Here is a 16,190-nt window from a genome sequence, read left to right as displayed (position 1 = left end):
TGGGAGTTTTTTTTTTTTTTTTCAATAGTGACCCACATTTTTATGCTACTTATAAGTACAATCAGCATTAGAGTTTCTTTTGCACCTCCTAGATCATAAATGAACAAGTGTAATATTTTAATGTATTTATTGACTACCTGTACTTTTTCTGTACCCTATTCATAATATTTAAAATCCTCTAAAGGCCAATGTGCCATTTTCTTCTTGATGTTTCATTTTTGTTGTTAATGCTATGACTTCTGTTCATTAGCTATAGGACTCTATCATCATTATCAGCTGTCTTCATTTAATTTAATTTTTATTTATTTTATTCATATATAATTTATATATCATTTATGTCATTTTTATTATTAGCTACAGGACTCTAACATCATCAGCTGTCTTTACTTTATTTATTCATTTTGAATGTATGTAGAGACAAAGATGAAGAACCGAGATGCGGAACTGCTCTACTATTTCTAAAACTTTCCCCCTCCCCGCCTCGCGGGTGGAGACTGGGGTTGGAACCAAAGTTAACAACAAGGCAACTTAAGTGCTCTACTGGGTGATACACAAACTGCCCACTTTTCTCAATTTTTAAGAACTTCCCATAGTCTTGAATACTCACATTGTCTCCAGGCATGTCACTCATCTGACTTCCTTATCTTTCACTGACCCTGCTGGGGAGCCAGCAAAATGGTTCTGCATGTCACAGGCTTTCATGCCTGAGGCTCTGAAGTTCCTGGTTCAATTATCAGCTCCACCATAACCTGGAGCTGAGCAGTACTATGTTTTTTCCCTTTTTCTTTCTCTCTCATTAAAAATATAAATTACATATTTATATTTTTAGGGTCCAGGCAGTGGCACACCTGGTTGAGCGCATATGTTACAGTGCACAATGACCCAGGTTCAAGCCTCTGGTCTCTGCCTGAGGTGAGGAAAGCTTCAAGAGCAGTGAAGCGGGGCTGCAGGTGCCTCTCTGTCTCTCGCCTTCTCCATCTCCCCCTCCTAGATTTCTCTCTGCCCTGTCCAATAATAAGTAAATAGTCTGTTAAAAAACATATATATGCACTTTAATTTCTTTTTTTTAAATATATTTTTTAAAATATTTATTTGATTTATTTATTCCCTTTTGTTGCCCTTGTTGTTTTATTGTTGTAGTTATTATTGTTGTTGTCGTTGTTGGATAGGACAGAGAGAAATGGAGAGAGGAGGGGAAGACAGAGAGGAGGAGAGAAAGACAGACACCTGCAGACCTGCTTCACCGCCTGTGAAGCGACTCCCCTGCAGGTGGGGAGCCGGGGGCTCGAACCGGGATCCTTATGCTGATCCTTGTGCTTTGCGCCACCTGCGCTTAACCCGCTGTGCTACCGCCCGACTCCCTTGCACTTTAATTTCTAATATTAAATTGTATGCTAATCCCAAGACACATGCACAAGCTATGTTTATATAGCTATATAACTGGTAAGTCAAAATATGGGACCAACCTAAAACAGACAACTAGATAACCATGTTAGAATGGGGCATGGCTGGTAATGCACACAGCTGACACTGCTCTTACCATACACAGGGACCTGGGTTTGAGCCCCTGCTCCACACCAGCAAGAAGAATGTTTAATGAGTGGTGAAGTACGTTTAAAAGTCCATCTCTCTCTTTTTTCTCTTTTTTAAAATTCCCCCCCCCCAAGATAATTGCTGGGGCTCAGTGCCTGTACTACAACTCCACTGTTCCTGGAGGCTATTTTTTCCTTTTGTTGCCCTTGTTGTTTATCTTTGTTGTAGTTATTATTATTGTTATTTCTGTCATTGTTGTTGGACAGGACAAAGAGAAATTGAGAGGAGGAGAAGACAGACAGGGGGAGAGAAACACAGACACATGCAAACCTGCTTCATCCCCTTGTAAAGTGACCCCTCTGTAGCTTTGGAGTGGGTGGCACCAATGTGGATTCCTAAACTGGTCCATGAACTTCCTACCATGGGCTCTTAACCCACTACACCCGTCCCCTTCCCTTTGTTCTTCCCACTCACCTCTTAATTTCTTTCTGTTCTAACACATAAAACAGAAAAATAATGACCATTACTCATTCTACCACACCACTGATAAATTTGTTGATAATAAATAATAATAATAATAATTTCAGGTATATAATAATAATTTCAGGTATATAGTTATAGAAAAATATTTTCTAATTTAAAAAAGAGATAGCACCATGTCCTTTTGGACAAGGAATATAGAAAACTGAAACAAATGAACTTGGAAAAAAGTGAAAGAAACAGCAGCAGCCAAGCTAACTTCTAAGATTTTGTGAAAACTATGGTTGTTCCTCTTGTGGACAGCAGTACAGAACTTTGGCAATAGATTTGGTGTCACATCACGGCTGTGCATCTTATAATCTTATAAAGCATTACTAAATCCCTAATACAAATGTTAAAAAAGATATTTAGTTATAACTATCATTTTCCTCCTTTATGCCTCTGGTCTTTTTAAAACAGTTTTCACAGTTTTAACTCAGGAAGACTAAGTGCCATTGCAAAGCAGAATAAATTTAAACCTGTAAGTTATAAAAATGAAAACAACAAAAAATAACTACATATCATACTCAATCAGAAAATCCCTTGGGAAGGAAAAAAGACATGCACAGAGCCAGAGCAATCTCTACTTATACTAATATGAAAACAGAAAAGAGAAGCATGAAAAGTTGTTTGTGGCTACTAGTGATTTTACAACTGCGTAGTATCAGACACGACTTAGGCTCTGAGAGAGGAAAGAAAGCACACGTCTTCTGCCCACCAGAAGCCACAATTCAAGTGTAAACAAGCATAATGTTAGCAACATTCAAGCAGCAGTGATTCTAAAGAGTTACTGATGAGCTTCAAACCAATGGCAGTCATGATGCTGACAGTACCATGACGAAAGGAATTCTAGTGGGTCTGAAAAGAGAAGAGTACCAATCCTCCTTTAAAGAACACTTAGACTTTGATGAAAGCATAATAAAGGGAGGAAAAGCACAGGTGTCACACAATGAGTTCCGTGAAGCTTTCCTGACATGGTAAACTAACCTCCAAACCCAGCTTCAGCTCACAACAGCTACATGGCAGCACTCAGGGCTGCTCCTTGCTCCTTCAGGTCCCTGCACCAAACCTTGGTGCTACAAGTCCATTTTGCAAACACAATTGCAGCGACTGGGATGCATCATAGTGGTTATACAAAAGGTTTTCATGCCTGAGGCTCTGGAGTCCCAGTGGAACCTCTGGCATGACTACAAGCAAAGCTTAGTGGTGCTCTGGTTGTTTTTAAAAGCAGAATTACTGTGACCCAGGAGGGAGCTCAGAAGTCAGAAAGCAGGACCTGCAAGCATAGGATCCTGAATTTGGTTCCAGCACTGAATGTGCCAGAATGATGCTCTGGTATGTTCTCTTGAGAAGAATTTGACACAAAGAAGTCACTGTTCCAGCAGGTGTAGAGAGCACATTGGTTCTGCAAAAAGACTCTCACACCTGACACTCCAAAGTCCCAGGCTCAGCAGCTCATACCACCATAAAATGAGCCAGAGTTGATCAGTGCTCTGGTAAAACAAACAAACAAACAAATAATAGAGAGAGACAGAGAGAAGGAGGGAGGAATAATAAAGAAAAGGGAATTTATAATAAAGAAAAGCAATGTTCAATATCTAGAAAACTGAATTTTCACTAATTTGTAAAGAGCAGCTATGCCTATAACTGGCATCTAAAGTCAACCTATCCTCATTCCAAGACACTGTTTTGCAAATGCTACCTGTGAAAAACAGTTTAAAATAATGTGGAAAATGAACCCTTTAATACACATAGTTCACCAAGTAGAGCAGGCTGCCCAGAATTGGGCCCTGGCCCTACATGGGAAGAGAATGGACCAGGAGAAGTTTGAATGTAGTCAGTACACCATCTGTCTCTCTTCACCTCTCTTGTCCCTCTGTCTGAATGAAAAAGCAGCCTAGAAGTGGTGAAATCAAGCATACAGGAGGTCCTAGATCCACAAGGTTAATAATGCTTGAAGTATAAATGCAGTTCAATTCCACTTAACTAGAGAGGGACATTCACTGATGGAATGAAAAACCATAAATGTAAATAAAGCCCTCACACTTCAGGATTATGCAGTACATAAAACAATCTTAAATGTTTCTTAGAACACTGAGTTCCTTAGCGAAAACTTCTCATACAACTATGTGTATGTGTATATATACAGATACACACTTCCTTACAAGCTGAGATTCATTCATGATGCTACCTAATCAAGGATGGTTTTTGTATTGCTACAGCCTTTGAATATTTCCTATGACTAATAGCACTAAGTTAATACTTTAAATTCTTGGAGATAAAATAATTCTAGCAGAGACACCAGATGTACTGCAAAACCTTTCTAGAAGGGATTTCAGAAGAGTATTAATCCTTACTGTGTTAGGGCATTCATAGTGCAGACTAAATGGAGTTTTCTCATGTGTGCTAGGAATGGTATTCTAATCTTTTTTTTTAAATTAATTTTATTTATTTTTTGAGAGCAATGCAGAGAGAGAGACACACACACACACACAGAGAAACACCAGAGCACTGCTCAGCTCTGGCTTATGGTGGCTTGGCAGATTGAACCTGGGACTTAGGAGCCTCAGGCATGAGATTCTGTTTGCATAAACATTATGCTCTCTCCCCCACCCTGTATTATTAACTTTAAGAGAAAGGAAACAACAGTAATTCACTCCCTGGCCCATTTTGGAAAAGGTTGTTACCCACTAGATGATGAGACAAGGACCGGCAGAGTAACTGAATTCCAGCCAAAGCCAAATGGGCAAAATCTAAAACACATGAGGTATTTGTAAAATTAAGAACAATACATTTGGGGAAATAAAAATAAATGACTGAGAGGCTATTACTATGCACTATATACTGATCTAAAAACTGTATTCTACATAACTTCAGTTTAATCCTAACAATACATAAGTGAGCCACCTGAATTAGGAAAGTAACATCTGTCCATAAAATCTAGTTTAAATTAAGGACAGTAGAAGTGCTTTGTGTGGGAAACTAGAGTTTAGTGCTTAGACCCCAGAGTCTGCAGATGGGGTGCAGGGGGTTCAGTGGACTCTGGTGGAAGATAAGGTGTTGCAACACATTTTGAAAAAGGGAAGATATCAATTTCTGAAACACTGGTTTATGAATCTACCTCAACTCAAAACAGCCTATTGTTAATCTTCAAAATTCCTTTCCGTTTTTTTTTTCTACTTGGGAAAGAATGATTTAAAAATAGTAGTTATCAAGTGGGCACAATTTCTCCCCGTCTCTGACAGTCACCTGCACACTGACTCCACAGCCATCTTAGCCTTTCTGCCACCCTTGGGCAGAGTGGGTATCTGCAGCACCCACTCTTCCTCTTCCTGTTACAGCACAAGGCCTGGTCTTGTTGCAGCAGGCCAAGCCTAGTCTAAATTCTGCCATGTATCTGGCTTTTTCTTGCTAATTTTTTTTTAAATGAAGGGAAAGGGCATTTAAAAATATAATTATTGGTTTATTCCCTTTTGTTGCCCTTTTTGTTTTATTGTTGTAGTTAATGTTGATGTTGTTGTGGGATACAACAGAGAGAAATGGAGAGAGGAGGGGAAGACAGAGAGGGGGAGAGAAAGATAGACACCGGCAGAATTGCTTCACTGACTGTGAAGAGACTCCCCTGCAGGTGGGGAGCCAGGGCCTTGAACCTCTTCCTTATTTCTTAAGATCCATCTATAAGTGAGATTGCCAAATACTCATCTTTCTCCTTCCAACAAATGGTACTAAACATGGCCACCTGAAGTTCCATACAGCAGGACGCAAGAGGATGATTTCTCCATCTACAATGGGTGAGTAGACTTCCCTTGTGTATATGGACCACAAGCATTTAAAACACTCCCCTCTGTTAACCTTCGGGGTTGCTCCTGGATTTGGACCCACCTGTGCACTCATCACTTTGGAGACCTCTTTGTCTCCTTTTGCATGGCAGTTTTTTAATTCCTCTGTTTATTTCCTTTCTGTGTGTGCCTAAGTTGGGCGTGTGTGTGTGTGTGTGTTTGTGTGTGTGTGTATGTGTATTTCCCACAACTAGAAGGCATTGCTGTCTCAACTTACCTGACACCAACATTTCATTCAAATGCTTCTAATGTAACACTGACTCTGACTGGCCCGCTCTGGGCTCCCAATGTGGGAAAGGGCCCACAGTCCCTCTGTGACACTGTGTCTATCTGTCTGCAATCACAAGGCCAGCACTGCCACCTGGTCTCTCTTTAGTGGGGATCAGTCAGATTCCTCTCTTTGACATCAAATGGGCCAGATTGTTCCTTAGTTCTCATTTCTTTTGTTTTCTTTATACTTTCCTTCTCTTCCCTCCTTCATGTTTCTCTCCCTCTCCCTCTCTCTCTTCCTCTCTCTCTATATATATATATTTGTAAACTGCCACATGTATTTATGACCAGAAAGCACCTCATCAATACCCTTTGCTACCTTGTGTGAGTTGAGTAACTGTTGCAAAGTTACCAGTCACCAGCAGACTCTCCCAAGTGTTCAGACTGGTCAGCACAGGCAATGCAGACAGGTTGTTTATAGTGACTTCTCAAATGAAATTGAACAGCCAAGGTTTTAACACAATGGTTCCCTTAATATTCTGTGATGTCTGAATTTGATCCACTGTGGGAGCCTGGCCTTGTCGGTCCTCTAGCTACAGCCTGAGCCTTTCACAAACAGGAGGTGATGAACAACTTGCTGCTTTCAGAAATTCCAAAAGGGACCAGGGTGAATCTGGGATAACAGAGAGCACATGTTCCCCAGCATGAAGACTGAGTACGAATCCCTGGGCCCTTTACAAGGGGAAGTGTGAGGATTTATGATATGTATACATTTCACTTTCTTGCACTCTGGTCTGGTAAGAGACACAGTGCACAGAGACAGAGTCCCGTGTGAGACAGGCTCCAGAGACAAAGAGGAGGAGCCACTATCTACCTACAGCCACTGAAAAATAAGCGCCCTCCCTAGCAGTGAGCTGGGTCTGATTTCAAAACAGGAAGTGTCCCCAAGTTGGACTGTGGGTGGGTCTTGGGCCCTGCCTGTACCACCCCCTCACCCCTACAGGTGGCTTTCAATGTCAGGAGCCACATCAGGATGGCAGTCATGGGCCCAGAGGGGACACTTGCAGAATGGCTGGGGTTCACCAGTGCTTCCTGCTGGTTCCTACTCAGTGTCTGGGCCTAAGGACACACTGACCTGGGGTCTCCTCAGAGGTCTGCTCCAGATGGCAGGGCTCTACAATGATGGAGACAGAAGTGGAGTCTTGTGGTCCCCGGCGCAGCAGCTCAGTAGTTGGCAGCTCACTCATTTCCTATCCAGAGTCTTGTTGATGCCCTACAGGGAGAACAGTCAACATGCAGACTCAGGCTGAAGAATGGTACCAATCAGGCCAACTCACCTTGAGCTAGTGCCCACATGGTGCCTTAGGTCCTCCCTCTGGGCCTCAGGATGGAGCCACTGTGTCTGTGGGAGCATCACTGCACTCAGCCAGGGAAACCCTACAGAAAGCAGGTGCCCAGGCATAGAAATTGCTGAGTCCATGGGAGCAGGCTTCCCAGGTTCCCTTGCTTAGAATGCAGACATCCCTTGGTACAGGGTGCAATAGGAACTTTATATTCCGTGATGTCTGGGGTTACATTGCACTGGGTTTGTCTTTCTTCCAGTAGAGGAGGGAGATAGATCAAAAATAACAAGAGGCTGGGAGCTGGGGCACCAGGCTGAGTACACACATGACCATGTGCAAGGATCTGGGTTTGAGTCCAAGTTCCCAACATGCTTAGAGATGAAACACGCTGCAGATGTCTATCATTCTCTATTCTCTCTTTTCCCCTCAAATATATCTTTATTCAATAAAATAGAAAAAAAAAGGGAAAATGACTGACAGGACCAGTGAATTCATGGTGCCAGTAAGCAGCTCCACTGAATTACAGGATAGCAGAGAGAGAGGAAGAAAGATAGGGAGAGGGAGAGGGAGAGAGAGAAAAGCAGCAACATAGCACTGACACTTATTTCCATCATGTGGTGAGGATTGAGCTTGAACCTGGATCTGGCACAGGAAAAGCAGGCGACTGCAGTACGAGGACTCTTCTCTTGGGCCCATTAGTAACTTCTGCTAGGATCCTGTCTGAGAACACTCCTGCTCATCCATGCCCAATACCATTGAGATCTTTATTTCTATGGTAGATTATTTGTCAGTTCTGACACTAAATGTGTCCTTCTTTAGAAAAGATTTGATTTACTATTTCTTGTGAATAAAGATAAGATATATTGAGAGGAGAGACAGGGGGTAGAGAGATAGACAGGAGCCTGTAGTTCTGTTTCACTGTCCATCAAGGTTCCCTGTTGCAGGTGGGGGCTGGGGACTTGAACCTGGATGCTAGTGCACTGTAATCTGTGCGTTCTACCAGATATGCCACTGCCTGTGCCCTGACATTGCCCTTCTAAACTGTGCCTTTACAGAGATCTGTTAAGGAGTCAAACAAATGAAGGTAGGAACACTGATGGCTGCTGTGATTAAATAACTGCAATGGATTGTGTGGAATTGCTCTGCTCACTATACTGACACATGAGGTCAGTCTAATAGACTTTAAATGTTTCTTTTCTTTTATTATTTACTTAACTGCTATGGTCTTGTGACCCACTAGTTCCAGAAGACCTTCTCTTTTGAATCCTTTAAAAAGAGACAAGGTGGCTGGGCGCTAGTGCAGCAGGTTAAGTGCACATGGTGTGAAGCTCTAGGACTGGCCTAAGGATTCCGGTTGGAGCCCCTAAGTGGAGAAGCAGGTCTGAAGGTGTATGTCTTTCTCTGCCCTCTCTCTCTTCCTCTCCTCATTAGATTTCTCTCTGTCTTGTCTAACAACAATGATAGCAATAACAAAAACTATTATAATAACAATAAAGAACAAGGGCAACAAAAGAGGAAAATAGCCTCCAGGAGCAGTGGATTCATAGTGCAGGGCACAGAGCCCCAGCAATAGCCCTGGAGGCAGAGAAAGAGAGAGAGAGACAGAGGTTTTGAGATAGAGATCCAGGCTCACTGCAAGCCTCCACTGATCATGGAGTCTCCCCTCTGTGCTGTTTGAGCTGATCTGATGTGCACCTGGGGTGTGAACCTGGGGCTTCCTACACAATAAAATGAGCTTTGCTGTGGGAGCTCTGTGCCAATCCTAGAATGTCCTTCTCCTTGTCAGGGCTACAAAGGAACAGCAGGCACCTTGCTCTATGCTCCCATCCCACTGCTCCTCCCAGCCCATGGAGTCACCAAAGAGAGGACGCAGGGGACTGAAAACCCAGAAGCCAAGTACAAAGCCAGAGTTGACACAGGGAGTAACTGTACATAAAAACAGTGGCTAGTACTTCATGCTTAGGATTGCTTTCCCTTGCCCTTCCCAAAATAGAGAAAGACACTTTGCTGTGGTGTGGATTTGAGTTTTAAAAATGTGGTTCATTTCTTTTTCTTATTTTTCCCTAAAATGTTTTCTTAAAGACGTTTTAAAATATTTATTTATTTCCTATTTGTTGCCCTTGTTGTTTTATGTTGTAGTAGTTATTATTGTTGTCATTGTTGGATAGGACACAGAAATGGAGAGAGGAGGGCAAATCAGAGAGGGGGAGAGAAAGACAGACACCTGCAGACCTGCTTCGCCACCTGTGAAGTGACTCCTCTGCAGGTGGGACAGTTCATTTCTTAATGAGAGAAAGAGAGAGAGTAGAGAAAGGAGGAGGAGGAGAAGGAAAGAGAGGAGCAGAGTGTCACTATGGATGGGCACTGAGGATGCTGCACTAAGCAGCTCACAGTCCTCTGACAGTGCTCTAGCTCGCAGTCTGGGAAATGGAGCTCATTTCTGAGGTATAGAGAGGAAAGTCTCTTTGCATTCTGATCTTCTTGAGAATTTAACTTGGACTGTAAATGCACATCACTAAGAGGGCTGGGAACTCAGTCTGAGAAACACCAAGTGCATGTGTTCAGCACATGAACACCTGAGCCTGGACACAAGCCTCTCACTATGTTCAAATGCTGAGGACATTATGCCATGGAACCAGGGTTCAAGAAATACTTCTGTGTAGACTCAGAGGTGTGACCTCATTAGAAAGGAGTCTCAGAAATTCAAGGTCCTTTTTTGTAAAGAAATACACTAGCAAGGGCAACCAAAAGGAATAAATAAATAAATGCATAGACTAGCAGAATCCCATACTGAAAATAAAAAGCTGTGAGGAAAAGAGAGTGTAATCTGTATTTCTATAAACATCAAGAAAGAAAGACATGATTAGTGAAGTAAAAAAAATAAATCGATTAACATTTTTTTCCTTTTCCTCGTTTTTTTTTTTGTCTCCAGGGTTATTTATTGCTTGGGCTTAATAAGAATCCACTATTTCTGGCGGCCTATTCTTTCATTTTATTGGATAATACAGAAATTGAGAGTGGAGAGAGAGGGAGAACGATGGACACACCTGCAGACCAGTTTCCACTCTTGTGAAGCGACCCCCCTGAGGTGGGGAGTGGGATAAACCTTGATTCTTGCATGGGTCCTTGTGCTGACTACTATGTGTGCTTAACTGGGTACACCGCCAGCCCCCGCAACATATATATTTTTAAATTTTTATTATCTTTATTTATTTATTGATGGCAGAAAGACAGCCAAAAATTGAGAGGGAAGGGGGTGATAGGGAGGGAGACACCTGCAGCACAGCTTCACCACTCATGAAGCTTTCCTCCTGTAGGTGGGGACTAGGGGCTTGAACCTGTGTCCTTTAGCATTGTAACATGTGCTCTCAAATGGGTGTGCCACCACCCAGCCTCTCTCTCAAAACATTTTTTCAAGACAGCACTTCTTGGTGAAAAAAATAGAGAGAAGACTTCACCTCTCTGGCTAACAACACCATCAAGCATGGCTAGAGGTGCAGGTCTGAGGCTGTTTTTTTTTTCTTTTTTTTTTTTCCTGAGAACATGTAGCAGAAAATGTGGAAAGGGGATGAAAAAGACACTGGGAACAGGTGAGTTTGGGACAGGGGTATTGATGCCTTTACATTGTGCAATGCCTGTTTTCTATTTTCATTATTTTAAAGAAGCATTTTACCTAAAAAAAAATTACACTGTGATGACAAAATGAATAGAAAGACCCAACAACTATATTGTTCCCAAGATTTACAAACTGGTATATTCTTCAATGTATTAAAGAAAACTTTTAGGAAGTCAGGTTTGACTTTTGTGCCACAATAAGGGCTGGTCAGGATGTATGAAATGTGTAAAGACAATTAAGCTTAATACAACTGCTATTGAGAGAGTTTTGAACTGCTATTTTAAATCTAACCATCCCAACTTAGAATATCTTGACACTCACCCATCAATGTGTCTGGAGTCTCATTTTCCTTAGAAGTCAGACACATCTGATGCTGTGCATGAACCTTGAATTAAAAAAAAAAACAAAACTGGAGTTACAACCCACCTTTCACAAGATCTACTTGAAGAAAACTTGTCTTTAGCTTCCCTAAGGTTCACAAAGAATGAATCAACTAAAAATATAAATTCTCTTAGCTCCACAGACTTGACTATTGGAGAGTAAACATTGCTGATTTCAGTAACTCTTTAACTGAATGCATAAGAACAATATATGTTTAAAACACTAATGTCAACACTTGTATTTCTTCTTGCAGTGTGACTGTTTCCTTGTAAATGAGAGATATATATTCTAGCAAATTCAGCTCTTTGCAAATCAAATTTAAATACAGATTAGTTTCAAATATTCTCTTGCAAGGAAATATATTGTATCCACATAGCAGTCAAAGTGCTCCTTAATGTAGGGGCGAGGAGTAAACACCTTGAAAGTGTGAGCAACTTTCAAGAGTAGAGACCAACTCTCAAATGATAAAAAATTCATGTTAACTAGGCAAAAAACTGAGGTAGTAATTACTAGGCAGAGGGTCCCAGGACAGGCAGGGAGTAGGGAAGAGGACATCTCCTTGGATGGAGAGAGGGGAGAGAGTTTAGGGAATCATCCCAGCCAGATGGGTGCTGGGTATGCTGTCTCTCTGTCCCTGCCTTTGCCTCTGTCTCCATATATATAAAATCAGGCATGTCATAAAAATATTGTAAAAGATAAATATAGCTCTGTGCATGATCTAAAGAAATGCTTTTCTGAAAAGACCGATAGAAGTATTAATCTGGGTCTATATGAGAAATAGTCTCATTATTAGTAAGGTACACCAAAGTCATCATAGGCAAATACTGGGGGCTGGTGGTACACAGTGGGTAAAGCACACATGGCTCAAAGCACAAGGACTGGTATAAAGATCCCAGTTTGAGCCCCCAGAACCTCACCTGTATATGTGGGGGGTCACTTCACAAACAGTGAAGCAGGTCTGCAGGTGTCTTTCTCTCCCCCTCTATGCTTCCAGTCCTCTTTCAGATTTTCTTGTCTTATCCAACAACAACAGCTATAACAGTAACAATAACAACAACAACAACAACAAGGGCAATGAAATGTGAAAAATAGCTTCCAGGAGCAGTGGATTTGTAGCGCTGTCACCAAGCCCCAGTGATAACTTTGGAGGCAAAAAAAAAAAAAAAAAAAAAAAAAACACCCATAAGGTATACATGACCTTCAGAGACAAGCACATACTCAGTGCATATAGAAAGGGAAAAGAGAGGAGTTGGGTGGTAGCGCAGCGGGCTTCTCGGCCATGGCATAAAAGGCAATGATCCCGGTTTGAGCTGCTGGCTTCCCACCTGTAGGGGAGTTGCTTCACAAGCAGTGAAGCAGGTCTGTAGGTGTCTATCTTTCCTCCCCTCTCTGTCATCCCCTCTTCTCTCCATTTCTCTCTGTCCTATCCAACAACGAAGACATTAGTAACAACAACAATAATGACTACAACAATAAAACAAGGGAAACAAAATGGAATAAAAATAAATAAATAATTTAAAAAAAAGGGCAACGGGGAGCTGGGTAGTACTACAGCAGGTTAAGCAATGTGGCGCAAAATGCAAGGACCTGCTGAAGGATCCCAGTTCGAGCCCCCAACTCCCTGCCTGTAGGGGAGTCGCTTCACAGGCGGTGAAGCACAACTCCAGGTGTCTTTCCCCGTCTGTTCCCCTCCTCTGTTTCTCTCTGTCCTGTATAACAATGATGACATCAATACTAATAACTACAACAACAATAAAAAAGAGCAACCAAAGGGAAAATATAAAAAAATTAATAAAAACAAAAGGGAAAAGAAACACTGAAATGCCCAGCAGCATATGGCTTGCGGGCATCTCTTGGGGATACTGACACATATTATGAGGCAAGTCACTGCAATGAAGATGTAACTGGGGCAACGCAGGGCCGTCCCGGTGTACTGTGGTGCACTGCAGCACCCAGGCTACTACAGACCCGCACAGATGGGGGACACTGAGCTGCACCCAGGGCCAGCATGGACGGGCCCCGCAGTATCACCAGGGCCACACGCATCTGCATGAACAGGGATTGCTGCCAGGTGGCTTCTTGCTGATACAGGGGGAGAAGTTCTGCTCATCCAACAGGGTTCCCAGGGCCTGGGAGTTCCTGGTAATGCCCTGGAATCCCGACCAGGGGACTCGCCCATCAGCAAGGACACCTGTGAACAAGACATTGAGCTTTGGGAGGAGCAGAGGAGGAGGTTCCTGTCTGCTCAGTAGAGGCTTGGAGAGAATGGAGGACAGCTAAATATGGGGCCTGGGGCAGGTCCACTTCCTACTGAGGCTCAGTAGGACAGACAGGAAGGGACAGCAAACTCCTATTTAATACAACAGGGGATTCTCCGACATCAACATGGGAATATTTGTTTATAGATGAGTTGATACATGCATCCTGGTTTTCCTACCTGAGACCCAAGATTTCTAAAATGTAACCCATATATAGTCCCTTACAAAGGCTTTCGGCAAGAATGTTCTATTCCTTGATGGAATAGAGCCTTTGTGCAATCTTACAATAGTGACTCCAGAACACACAGTCAGAAAAGGAGTCTCATCCCGAGAAGGACTGTCAGGCTCAGCTGTATTGTTAATTACACATAGACATGCCCTGGTGTAGACTCTGATTTTCTGTGACTGATGACAATAGATGTTCTATTTTATTTTTGGGGGGCGGGGCAAATGGAGATGATTAAACAAGTTAATTTAATGCAACCTCATCCTTCACCATCTGTTAAGGCAAGATTCAAATACAGTTTCCTCAGGTTACAGTGAAGTAAGAATATTATTGACGACAACAACAAGAACAAAAAGCTGAACTATATGTTAATAAAGTAAGAGTCAACTTGCTAAAAGGTATGTTATATGATTTTCATTCTTGGTGTAAGATCTTTTTTCTCAAAACAGAGACAGAAAAACAGAGGGGCGAAGAGACAGACAAATAGACAGAGAAAGAGATGGTGCCAAAGCTTTTTTCAACATGGAGGGTCTAGGCTTGTGGCTTTGTCATACAAAAGCAAGGTAGTGCTTTATCTAAGAGAGCAAAATCTGATCAAATCATTTTTTTCTGTAGTAGGAATATCAGAAGCATAACGGAATCATGGGGGAATATGAAGCTGGAGAATTAAAAAAAAAATTAGTCCTGACCATCAACATCCAGTCAATATGTGGGAAGTAAGTCAGTGCAGTGAGGTCAGAGCCACATTCTAGCTGAGTCAAGACCACTTCAGCCCAGGCTGTGCTCAGAGTCCCTTTCACCCCCCAATACTCTCTGTGCATGGGAGTTCCCCACTACAAGTATGGATTGACAGGCCTGGCAGTGCATCTGCTCCCAGGGTGGCCAGGATACTGGACACACACTGGGGTGGGGAAGGCCTCTTCCCAGGCCCTAAAGGTCCTACTCTAATGACAGAACAATGCACCTACAGAGAAGCTCATGCAGGACAGGATCTGGGCATCTGGAATAAAAGCCACCTCTAGCCTGTGGACAACATGAGACCCAGGGAGTCATTTCATCTGGGAATCAAAGTCAGCACATAGCATCCAATGCTCATGTTCAAGCTGATAATTTTGTAGGGCCTGTAAATTATCTCTTAAATATCCATGTCACCCCTGGCAGAAAAAGGGTTGCCCACACTGACCTAGAGAAATTCACAAAATAAAATACCTTTCTAGAAATGACTTGGGATGAGAATTGGGTCCCTGCCTGTAACCTTCCCTGAACCCCCGCACCCCCCACATGCGAATGGTCCTGAGTCATGATCCTGCTTCAGAAAGGGAGACATCCCAGAGGAGGCACTTTGGGAAGGCTGGGGCTCACCTCTCCCCTGCTGGCTCCTTCTCTACTGCCTGGCCTTGCGGACCAGCTGCCCTGTGGTCTCTGAAGTCATCTGCTCCAGATCGAAGGGCTCCTTGAGGGTGGGAAAAGACCATGAAATGGTGAGTCCAGATACAGTACCTGAGGGGATTCTGAATGATCCTTTTACATTTACCATTTTTTTCTAGGTTACCTCAGTAAATCGTAAGGGACAGGGACCTGTGAAAACACTGAAACCACCCTTTGTAAAGGTGACAATTAACTGAGGGAAATTGTTATTTGTTTATGCTGAGGAACTTTTAATTTTTTCCCCCCAAGGGTTGTTGCTGGGGCTTGGTGCCTGCACGATGAATCCATTGTTCCTAGAGGCCATTATTCCCATTGCTGTAGTTGTTATAGCTGCTGTTGTTGGACAGGACAGAGAGAAATCGAGAGAGGAGGGGAAGACAGGGGGAGAGAAAGAAAGACAGACACCTGCAGACCTGTTTCACTGCCTGTGAAGCGAGGCCCCTGCAGGTGGGGAGCCTGCAACTAGAACCTGGATCCTTAACCTGGTCCTTGCACTTCTTACCATGTGCGCTTAACCTGCTGTGCTACCTCTTGGCCCCCAGGAATGATGTTTTGCAAGACTGTAGTCATCTGATGGGTTCACATTCATATCTCCCTAAACTACATGTAGAAACTCTCACTCTCAGCCATATGCTATCTCCCTTGAACACAGGGCTTTCGGCCTCTCCCCTGCTTTTAGAAAATTTCTTTGATTCTTGTAGGAGTTTCCAGTTAGTAAACATCACTCCCTTTTAAAAAAAAATATGTATCATTGGACAGAGACAGAGATAAATTGAGAGAGGAGGAGATACAGAGAAGCAAAGAGCCAGAGACATTTGCAGGCCTGCTTCACTAGTC

General features: G+C 42.7%; 1 long non-coding RNA gene across 1 annotated transcript; it reads right to left on the bottom strand.

Annotated features, from left to right (window-relative positions):
- Positions 1-7,305: 7,305 nt before the first annotated feature.
- Positions 7,306-15,380, bottom strand: LOC132536655 (uncharacterized). The gene is made up of 3 exons (XR_009548142.1): positions 15,288-15,380; positions 11,382-11,445; positions 7,306-7,374 (listed from the first exon to the last, which is right to left on the bottom strand). It is a non-coding gene; the product is annotated as an uncharacterized LOC132536655 (long non-coding RNA).
- Between the last annotated feature and the right edge of the window lie 810 nt (positions 15,381-16,190).

The sequence above is a fragment of the Erinaceus europaeus genome, unplaced genomic scaffold (genome assembly GCF_950295315.1).
Source record: "Erinaceus europaeus unplaced genomic scaffold, mEriEur2.1 scaffold_293, whole genome shotgun sequence".
In the NCBI taxonomy this organism is placed as follows: domain Eukaryota; kingdom Metazoa; phylum Chordata; class Mammalia; order Eulipotyphla; family Erinaceidae; genus Erinaceus; species Erinaceus europaeus.
The sequence above is the reverse complement of the archived record's forward strand: the minus strand, read 5'-3'. Positions and strand labels throughout refer to the sequence as shown.